Consider the following 11,408-nt stretch of genomic DNA (forward strand, 5'->3'; position numbering starts at 1 on the left):
CACATTCAGCTTAGAAATTCTAGTTCGAGAATTTCTGGGCGTGACACTCCTCAGATTCCTCATCTCTGGAAGAGGGATCGAAGCAAATCCCGAGAAGATCAAGGCAATCGAGAACATGAAGTCGCCCACAAGACTCAAGGAAGTCCAGAAGCTAACTGGATGCATGGCGGCACTGAGCAGGTTCGTCGCTATGATGGGAGAGCGAGGACAACCCTTCTTCGCGCTGCTGAAGAAACAAGACAAATTTGTGTGGACACAGGAAGCCGAAGATGTGTTCATCGCACTCAAGCGCTACTTGTCAAATCCCCCAGTACTTGTTGCTCCCCAACCTAATGAAGAATTATTCCTCTATATTGCCGCCACACCATATTCTGTGAGTACCGTTATTGTTGTCGAGAGAGAGAAGGTGCAAAGACCGGTTTATTATGTCAGTGAAGCTCTCCACGACGCAAAGACAAGATACCCATATATCCAAAAGCTGCTTTATGCAGTAATCATGACATCGAGAAAGCTACGCCACTACTTCCAAGCCCACAGAGTCACGGTCGTTTCCTCCTTCCACCTTGGAGAAGTTGTCACGCCCGGAATTTCTATCCAAAATTCCAAACGCTTACATGTGTGTTAAACCCTCGTCCAGGAATCAACCGAGGCACACAATGACAATTTGATAATAGAGTACAAATAAATAACTATTTAATACTCGCAAATAACAAAAGATTACAGAGGTAGATAGTTCCTCTCAAAAAATAACATTCTACGCAGCGGAAAAAAAACTATAACAAACTACGGAACAGCTATGGCGACTCCACTCCACAGGCATCTTAACCAAGAACAAGCTCAATCCTCCAGATCATCACCTTCACTGAGATACTCCTCTTCTGATGAATGAATATTGCAAGAATGAGCATATGACATACTCAACAAGTCACACAGCAAATATGCAAGTGCACAGGATAACGAAGGATGGCATAATATAGCTCATTTGCAGAAACAGCATTTAATAAATATTTAAGAGAATGATAAAAACAGTTGAATAATTAATCAGTATTAAATAAACACCATACAACACACCCATGTTGCATAGGCCCAACCACATTTGAACAACCAACCCCAGTTGAACAAATTAAACCTCCAAACCAGGAATTATCCATTCCAAACCAGGAGTCAAATTAATTACCACATTATAATCATTAATGAGTAGTGTGAGACTAATCACGAAAAACATTGCTCAACTCACCCATAACCGCGGGTACGGCTATTCGAATAGTTTAAACTCTGATCAGAGGTGTACCACTGTACCCACAAGACACAACCCCACATCATGTCACCATGTGCCTCAATACCACCACGGTACCTCGGAAAGGAGTTGTGACAATACCCCTTGCACAACATAACCCATTACAGCGCACCTTTCCTGGATCATAATCACCCCCTTATAAACAAGGCATGGACTCCCCAGCGACCCCCGTGGACTTCTCGCCACTTCTCAGTCTGGCGCACTATAATGAATCACGCTATACAAAAGATAAAGCCGTTGCCCACGCTGGCTTGTGGCTGGCACGATAAATGTTTCACAACAGTAGCTCGCGAACCGGTCCTTAATTGTCATGAGCACAACCATCAAAACCATATGCTCACAACCCACCTTAACCAGGTTTTAATTATCAATTAATTAACATCACACGATTTACCATCGTGAGCTACCATTTAATACAATCATCATTATTAATAATAATATAACATAGTTTATAATTAATCCCTTTAGTTAGCTAATGTTTCTAAGCATGGCTAAGCAAACCTATATATAGCATTTAGCTGAACCAAACCAATATATAAGGTTCATGCTAGTCAAATTATAACCCCTAGGAAAATAAAGCCATCTTCGGCCAATAATTAACTGGGAAAGGTTCACCACCCGATGACATTCGAAAACAATGCATAGTTGAAATAAAATAATAGCTTTAAACGGGTTCAACATGCTCAAAGGGTTGTTTGGGATCTGTGTGACTTGCCTTGGGCTTCCGCAAACGCTTCGGAACCTTCCTCAACGGAAACGCTCTCCTCCGGAACGTCGGAAACTAAAGCAATTAAACAAAAATCAACAAAACAGTACAAAAACAAGCATAAACAGTACATGTGGATATTTTTAACATGTAGATCTTGATTTTAGAAAAATTTAGCAACTTGAACCACCTGAAACGGATCTACGGTTATTTAGTTATGATTTTCCGAAGTTTTAATCTATTAGAAAATTGGAAAAAAAGAAAAAAGAAGGAGATGATGACGTCAGCATGACGTCACCCCACGGCAGCTGGCTAGGGTTTGCGAGCTCGCCGGAGATAGAGACCTTGGCCGGGGATTTGGAGGGCATGTACACGTAGAGGACGACGAGGCGAACCCAACGGTACTCACCACAACGACAAACGACGAACGATGATGGCCGGCGACGAAGAGGACGGCGGCGGCGGCTCGGCTTGACGGCGACGGTGGAGCTCCGGTGGTTGGCGGCGAAGGGGGACGGGCGGCCGAGGTTCCCCTCACCACGGCGCACCTAACGGCGGCGACGGCAAGCGGCGGCGACGTTGGAGGCGGCGCGGCGGCGCGGCTGGAGAAGGCCGACGGCGGCGGCGAGCTAAAGCAACGCGGCGGCGGCGCTACGGTGCACGGGAGAGGACGAGAGAGGGGGCAAACGAAAGAGGGCGACGATGTGGTCCTATATATAGCATTGGATTGAAGAGATCGAACTCCAAACGAGAGGAATCGACTCGGGAAAAATCCAAACTCGGTTTTAGGGATAAACTCGAAAACGAGTTTGATTCGAACAAGATACTCAACGGATTGCTCCGTTTCTTGAGGGGAAAGATAGAGGAGAACGAGAGGAACAAAACCCCTCAAAAACCCGGAAGAATCGGGGTCGGATTGGAGCGGAATCGGAGGCGGAAAAGGGCGGCTCGGGCTCGGCTTCGGCCGGCTGGAGGTAGGAGATGGATCCGACATGTGGGCCCCACATGTCGGTCTCCCGAGAGGAGGGCACGGGCGGCTCGGCTGGGCCGGCTTCGGCCGCGCGGGAGAGAGAGAGTGTTGGGCCAAATTCGGCCCAACGGCTTAAAGGAGGGGATTTTTGGTCTTTTTAAAATAAAAACAATTTGTGAAATGTTGTTTCAATTATTAAAAATACTTCCCTTGCTCAAATAATTCCCAGAAAAATCTAGAAAATAGAGGAGCAAGCATAGTATTTAATAAAATTTTATCTAGCTCATTTTTATGTTGAAAATTTTCCTAGAAAATTAGGGTTTAGTTTGTAGGCTTTTAAAAATAATTTCTAAAAATTCCAATTAAACATCAGTTTATATATTTAGGATTTTTAGGGCGTGACAGAAGTCGTGAGAAACAAAGACATCGTCGGCCGCATTGCGAAATGGGTAGTCGAGCAAAGCCAGTTTGATGTTCACTTTGTGCCCCGAACAGCTATTAAGTCCTAGGTCCTCGCCGATTTCGTAGCCGATTGGACTATGCCTGACAACATGTCAGATAGTCAGACTGACAGCGAGACATAGACAATGGCGTTCGACAGCGCACTCAATAGCCAAGGAGCAGGGGTAGGGTTCATCTTGACATCACCTTTAGGAGATCAGTTCAAGCATGCAATTCACCTCAACTTCAGGGCGACCAACAACACAGCCGAGTAGAAAGGATTACTCGCCATGATAAGAGCAGCAGCCGCACTAGGAGCCAACCGACTAATCGTGAATGGGGATTCAGAACTAGTCGCAAACCAGGTGCACAAAGACTACAAGTACTCTAACCCCGAGTTACCCAAGTACCTCGCAGAAGTCAGGAAGCTGGAGAAAAGGTTTGATGGGATCGAGGTCCGAAACGTATACCGCAAGGACAACATCGAACCAGATGACCTAGCACGGCGTGCATCCATACGAGAGCCACTCGAACCTGGTACTTTCTTGGACGCCCTGACAAAGCCATCGATGAAAGAAGAAAACGACGAAGGTAGCATAGTTGTCCCCGACATCAGTTCGGGGGCTACAGGGGCAGAACAAGTCGTTGCCGACATCGAGACCACAGACGACTGGCGGACCCTGCTCAACAAATTCCTGAGTAGCGACGAGTTGCCCGAGGACGACGCAGAAGCCGAGAAAATAACCCGACAAGCCAAAAAGGGGCCAAACGGGGTACTTCTCAAATGCATTTCGTTCGACGACGGCAAACATCTCCTCCTGGATATACACGAAGGGATCTGCCGGTCAGACATTGGTCGGAAAAGCCTTTCGACAAGGGTTTTTCTAGCCAACTGTCACGCCCTAAAAATCGACTAAATTAAAAATGCATATTTTAAATCATTTTTAGAAATTATTTTAAAAGCCTACAGGCTAAACCCTAATTTTCTAGGAAAATTTTCAACATAAAAATGAGCTAGATAAAATTTTATTAAATACTATGCTTGCTCCTCTATTTTCTAGATTTTTCTGGGAATTATTTGAGCAAGGGAAGTATTTTTAATAATTAAAACAACATTTCACAAATTGTTTTATTTCAAAAAGTTCAAAAAACCCCTCCCTAAGCCGTTGGGCCGAATTCGGCCCAATACTCTCTCTCTCCCGCGCGGCCCAGGTCGGCCCAGCCGAGCCGCTCCTCCTCCTCTCGGGAGACCGACAGGTGGGGCCCACCTGTCGGATCCATCCCCTACCTCCAGCCGGCCGACGCCAAGCCGAGCTCGAGCCGCCTCCTTTCCGCCTCCAAATCCGCCTCGATCTCTCCTCTCCGAGTCCGGATTTTTGAGGGGTTTTGTTCCTCTCGTTCTCCTCTATCTTTCCCCTCAAGAAACGGAGCAATCCGTTGAGTATCTTGCCCGAATCGAATTCGTTTCGATTTAATCCCTAAAACCGAGTTTGAATTCTTCCCGAGTCGATTCCTCTCGTTTGGAGTTCGATCTCTTCAATCCAATGCTATATAAAGCATCCCCTCGTCGTCCTCTTTTGTTTGCCCTCTCTCCCGTCCTCTCTCGTGCACCGTAGAGCCGCCGCCGCGCGCTTTAAGTTCGCCGCCGCCGCCGGCCATCTTCGGCCGCGTCGCACCGCCGCCTCCGTCGTCGTCGCCGCTTGCCGCCGCCGCCGTTAGGTGCGCCGTGGTGAGGAGAACCTCGGCCGCCCGTCCCCCTTCGCCGCCGACCACCGGAGCCCCGTCGACGCCGTCAAGCCGAGCCGCCGCGCCGCCTCCTCTCGTCGCCGGCCGTCGTCGTTCATCGGTTGTCGTCGTGGTGAGTACCGTTGGGTTCGCCTCGTCGTCCTCTTTGTGTAGATGCCCTCCAATTTCCCGGCCGATCGCCGTAGCTCCGGCGAGCTCGCAAGCCCTAGCCAGCCAGCCAGGGCTGACGTCAGCATGACGTCATCATCCCCTTTCTTTTTTCTTTTTTCCAATTTTCTAATAGATTAAAACTTCGGAAAATCATAACTAAATAACCGTAGATCCGTTTCAGGTGGTTCAAGTTGCTAAATTCTTCTAAAATCAAGATCTACATGTTAAAAATATCCACATGTACTGTTTATGCTTGTTTTTGTACTGTTTTGTTGATTTTTGTTTAATTGCTTTAGTTTCCGACGTTCCGGAGGAGAGCGTTTCCGTTGAGGAAGGTTCCGAAGCGTTTGCGGAAGCTCAAGGCAAGTCACACAGATCCCAAACAACCCTTTGAGCATGTTGATCCCGTTTAAAGCTATTATTTTATTTCAACTGTGCATTGTTTTCGAATGTCATCGGGTGGTGAACCTTTCCCAATTAATTATTGGCCGGAGATGACTTTATTTTCCTATGGGTTATAATTTGATTAGCATGAACCTTATATATTGGATTGGTTCAGCTAAATGCTATATGTAAGTTTGCTTAGCCATGCCTAGAAACGTAGCTAATTAAAGGGTTTAATTATAAACTATGTTATACTGTTATTATTAGTGATGGTTATATTAAATGGTAGCTCACGATGGTTGATCGTGTGATGTTAATTAATTGATAATTAAAACCTGGTTAAGGTGGGTTGTGAGCATATGGTTTTGTTGGTTGTGCTCATGACAATTAAGGACCGGTTCGCGAGCTACTGTTGTGAAACATTTAACGTGCCAGCCACAAGCAAGCGTGGGCAACGGCTTTACCTTTTGTATAGCGTGATTCATTATAGTGCGCCAGACTGAGAAGTGGCGAGAAGTCCATGGGGGTCGCTGGGGAGTCCATGCCTTGTTTATAAGGGGGTGATTATGATCCAGGAAAGGTGCACTGTAATGGGTTATGTTGTGCGAAAGGTATTGTCACAACTCCTTTCCGAGGTATCGTGGTGGTACTGAGGCGCATGGTGACATGATGTGGGGTTGTGTCTTGTGGGTACAGTGGTACACCTCTGATCAGAGTTTAAACTATTCGAATAGCCGTACCCGCGGTTATGGGTGAGTTGAGCAATGTTTTTCGTGATTAGTCTCACAATACTCATTAATGGTTATAATGTGATAATTAATTTGACTCCTGGTTTGGAATGGTAAATTCCTGGTTTGGAGGGTTAATTTGTTCAACCGGGGTTGGTTGTTCAAATGTGGTTGGGCCTATGCAACACAGGGGTGTTGTATGGTGTTTGTTTAATATTGATTAATTATACAACTGTTTTACTATTCTCTTAAATATTTATTAAATGTTGTTTTTGCAAATGAGCTATATTATGCCATTCTTTGTTATCCTGTGCACTTGCATATTTGCTGTGTGGCTTGTTGAGTATGTTATATGCTCATTCTTGCAATATTCATTCATCAGAAGAGGAGTGTCTCAGTGAAGGTGATGATCTGGAGGATTAGGCTTGTTCTTGGTTAAGATGCCTGTGGAGTGGAGTCGCCATAGCTGTTCCGTAGATTGTTATCGTTTTATTTTTCCGCTGCGTAGAATGTTATTTTTTTTTGAGAGGAACTATCTACCTCTGTAATCTTTTATTATTTGCGAGTATTAAATAGTTATTTATTTGTACTCTATTATCAAATTGTCATTGTGTGCCTCGGTTGATTCCTGGACGAGGGCTTAACACACATGTAAGCGTTTGGAATTTTGGATAGAAATTCCGGGCGTGACACCAACCGCGCTCAAAGACGCTTGTGACATGGTTCAGCGGTGTGAAGCTTGTCAATTTCATAGCAAATACACAAGACTACCAGCGCAAGCGCTCCAGACTGTACCCCTCTTACTTGGCCGTTCTTGTGCTGGGGGCTCGACATACTCGGACCATTCCCACGAGGACAGGGCGGCTACAGGTTCCTTTTCATGGCGATCGACAAGTTCACAAGTGGATTGAAGCGACGCCCATTGGAGAAATCAAGGCCGACAATGCCATCAAGTTTATCAAAGGGATATTCTGCAGATACGGATTGCCTCACCGCATTATAACAGACAATGGCTCCCAGTTCATCAGTGCCGACTTCCAGGATTACTGCATTGGATTGGGAGTCAAGATTTGCTTTGCCTCGGTTTCTCACCCTTAGAGCAATGGACAGGTCAAAAGGGCAAATGGCATAGTACTACAAGGGATCAAGACCCGTGTCTACGATAGACTCATGTCACATGACAAGAAGTGGGTCGAAGAACTCCCCTCTATTCTCTGGGCCATGCGTACCACACCGACAACATCCAATAAGGAGACACCCTTCTTCCTCGTGTATGGCTTAGAGGCTATGCTCCCCACGGAGCTACGACATCAGAGCACACGAGTACAGAAGTACTCCGACGAGGAACATGAGGAGCAGCGAAGCGACGATGTGAATCTACTCGAAGAACATCGAGAAAGAGTTGACGTCAGAGCAGCCAACTACCAGTAGGCCCTTCGCCGATACCATGTGTGGAGATTATGGTTATCTCATATCTACATGGCGGTTATATTCCAGCTGGATATGTCGCGTCCCAAATCGACTCTAAAATTCATCCTCGAAATTGTGCAAAAGAATAATTAAAATTCATGTGAAAGCCTCCAACAATTAAAATGTGCAAAGATAAAAGTCAAATGAGGCTTGGAGGATTTTTGTATATTTCCTAAAAGCCTAAAATGCTTAAACAAATTTTAGTGGAATTTTCAGAGCACAAATAATAATTGAAAAGAAATGAACAAAGTTGAAAAGGTTTATAAAAAGAAAACCCTAAAAGAAGTCTGTTTCCCCCCCCTTTTCCCTCTTGGGCCGGCTCGGCCCATTCCCTCCCTCTCTCTCTCTTCCCCCGCGGCCCATCGGCTCCCCGCGCGCGCGCGCGCCGCTGACAGGCGGGCCCGCCCGCCACTCTCGCTGACGGGTGGGGCCCACCTGTCATCTTCCTCCTCCTGCCGCGCCCGCCGCCGCGCCCGTGCCCTAGCGCCGCCGCCGCCGCGGATTGCGCCGCATCCCGCCGTCCCCGCGCGCATTAAAGAGAGGGGAATCATTCCCCGTGATTCCCTCTCCCGTTTCCCCCGATTTCCCCTCTCTCTCTCCCTCGGATTCGTTCGAATCGTGGCCGCATTCGTCGCCGGCGCAATCTATGGCGCCCGAGATCTCCGCGCGCGGTTTCCTCTCTCCCCGGCCGCGCTCTCTCCCTCCCGTTGCTTTATATTCGATCCCCGAGCTCCGCTCTTTCGTTTCCGCCGCTCGCCGCTCGCTCTCGCCGTCGGAATCGTGCTCGCGCCGTGCTCCTCTCTCTCCGCCGTCGCCGTCGACCTTCGGTTCGCCGCCGCCGCCGCTCCGGTCCTCCTCCCGACTCGGCGACCCCTCCGTCGGCTTCGCCGCATCGTCGCCGACCCCGTCCGCCGCTCCGCTTCGCCCGTCGACCGCCGGAGCACCGTCGTCATCGTCATCCCGAGCCGCGCCGCCGTCTTCCTCCGCTCCGTCCGCCGTTTCCGCCGCCTTCGCCGTCTCGGGGTGAGCCGTGGACCGTCCCCTTCGTTTCCCCCTTCCCTCCTCTCTCTCGGGTGCCACTCCGCCGCGCCGTTGGTCGCCGGCGGCGACCATCGGGGCGCGGGTGCGCGCCGCTCCCGTCGGCCGCGCCGGCGAGGCCGCCCTCGGGCGCGCCCTCGCGGCTGCCAAGTGGGCCCGGCCGTCAGCCGCCCGCGCCCGCGGGTGCGGCTGACGCGCGGGACCCACGGCGCCGACCGCCGCCAGCCGCGTGCGCCCGGTCCACCGTGGACCGAGCGGCTGACGCGTGGGCCCCACTTCCCGTGGACCCGGTCCGCGCGCCCGCCCCTCGGCTGACGCAATAATCCGTTTTTAATTAAAATTTAAATGAAGAAATTCGTAAATATCCATTTAAAGAGCATATAAACTTCAAATGGCCATATCTTGGCCATTTGAACTCGGAATTGGACCGTTCAAGTCTCTAATTTCTCCTTAAGATGTAAAGAACCCATTTTTGTGCTTTGTTTCTGCTGTTATGTGGAGTTATTTAGTGTTAAAGCCTTTTTCTTTTCCGTTGGTCGTGTAGACGCTGCAGCTTCGGAAGATCCGCTCTTCGTGGAAGTCGAAGCCGTCGATTGGGAAAACGAGCAAGGCAAGACACATCATCTTGATCATATTGAATCCCAGTTTATAAAATTATGTTGATTTAAATTATTGCATTATCGCTTTATTTAAATTCCCGCGTTATCACTGTTTTACTTAGCCATGCCTATTTACCTTTGTTATGACCATATTATTATTGTTATTGTTATTATTACTACCTTGTTCACCCTAGGCAAACAAAACCTCAACTAGTGGACACTCTACTCATAGTACCACTAGTATAATTTTAGGTAGATGCTTCGCAAGTTAATTAGGCAACATTAGGTGGTTTTATAACTCTAGACTTGGGAAATTCTCATATCACCTGGATACTTTGGAATTGTTGGTTTATTGTGGAATTGGCCTCACACCGCCCCCTCTATTCAAAATCCCCCTAAAATGGTTTTAGGCTGGGCTCGGGGTGCATGGTTTTGATGGTAGCACCTCGGCCGTTTAAGGACCGGTCTTCGGGCCTCTGTTGCAAAGCACTACCGTACTTCCACATGTCTAATGGGTAAGGCTTAGTTTGTGGCTCAGTCTAGTCATAAACAAAAGTACACGGATTGGAGATGGATGAAGTCGGGCGTCGATGGACATTCTCCAGGGCAAATGAAGACTACACGAGCTGCGGCCCGGTAGTCGAGATGTCATACGGCAGAGGGTTGGTGCCCTGCTGCTAGGGGCTCAGTTCTGCCTGCCTGTCCCGGGTATCCCGGCCGTAGGTGGGATTGGGTCGGTACTCTTGTCTAAGGCTAGGATGGGTTGGAAACTATGTCACGTCTTCCGCCCGTATACCGTGGTGGTATGTGGCACGTGGTAACACGTGAGGAAGATGTGTCTTGTGGGTAAAGATGTACACCTCTGATCAGAGTAAATCTATTCGAATAGCCGAGCCCTCGGATATGGGCAAGCCTAGCAATGTACCCAAGTCAGTGTTTTAATTCTTAAAATTTGCTCAACAACTAAAATATGGAATGGTTGGCCTGGGTTGGCTTGGGACGAGCTGGAACCCAGGTCGGGTTGCCAGTTCGGTCCGAATCATCGTAGGCCTTGGGTTAAGGCAGGTTCGTGAGGGTTCACGGCCTTGATTAATAATATTGTGTAGTTCTAAGATCGTGTTTACAAAATAGCCCTGAGCAACTAAATGTCTTTAAATGCTGTTTACTGCAACCCTAACCCTTTATGTTATAATTCCCTTGTACTCCCTTGCATTTATTCTGCATTCGTGGGTGTGTCTTGTTGAGTACGGTGGTTGTACTCAGTCTTGCTTAATTTTCCCAAGCCCAGATGAGGAGTTCCTGGAAGATGAAGGCTTTGGTGTCTAGCTCGTGCCTGCCGTCAAGCGCCTGTGGTCGTCGCCCTAGTCTTCCGCTGTTTTTCGTTGTCTTTGAGTGTGCTGGGCCTTCGTTGCCCATGTAATAATTTTATTTACGCTTCCGCTTGTTAAACTCTGAATTGTATCAACTTTTGGTGTACCTTGCCTCCTGGGACAAGGAATAATACACGCACGTCAGGAACGCCTGTTGGGTGATTTCCGGTCGTGACAGGATATACGATACCAAATATAGATAGAATATCTTTATGAGGACTCGGGTTAGATTCTAAACTTGTATGCCAGGAAAATACCCGGGATCCTAGTCGGTTACGATTGTATTTTATCTGTAATCCCATATTCCGTTAGGATATGGACTGTACTTTGTATTACGGATCCCTTCCCCTATATAAGGAGGGGTCCGGGTTCCTCTCGGGGCGATTCTTTTTCTCCCAATCATACAATCGATAACACACTCGGCGGAATCATCCCCGGACAGGAGTAGGGTATTACTTCTTGAATAAGAAGGCCTGAACCTGTATAAAATTCCTTGTCTCCAAACCCAT

General features: G+C 48.0%; 1 long non-coding RNA gene across 1 annotated transcript; it reads left to right on the forward strand.

The window, feature by feature from the left end:
- The first annotated feature begins 4,899 nt into the window (after positions 1-4,899).
- Positions 4,900-7,016, forward strand: LOC136356707 (uncharacterized). The gene is made up of 3 exons (XR_010741624.1): positions 4,900-5,272; positions 5,607-5,672; positions 6,805-7,016. It is a non-coding gene; the product is annotated as an uncharacterized lncRNA (long non-coding RNA).
- The last annotated feature ends 4,392 nt before the right edge of the window (positions 7,017-11,408 follow it).

The sequence above is a fragment of the Oryza sativa genome, chromosome 5 (assembly GCF_034140825.1).
Source record: "Oryza sativa Japonica Group chromosome 5, ASM3414082v1".
Classification (NCBI taxonomy): Eukaryota; Viridiplantae; Streptophyta; class Magnoliopsida; order Poales; family Poaceae; genus Oryza; species Oryza sativa.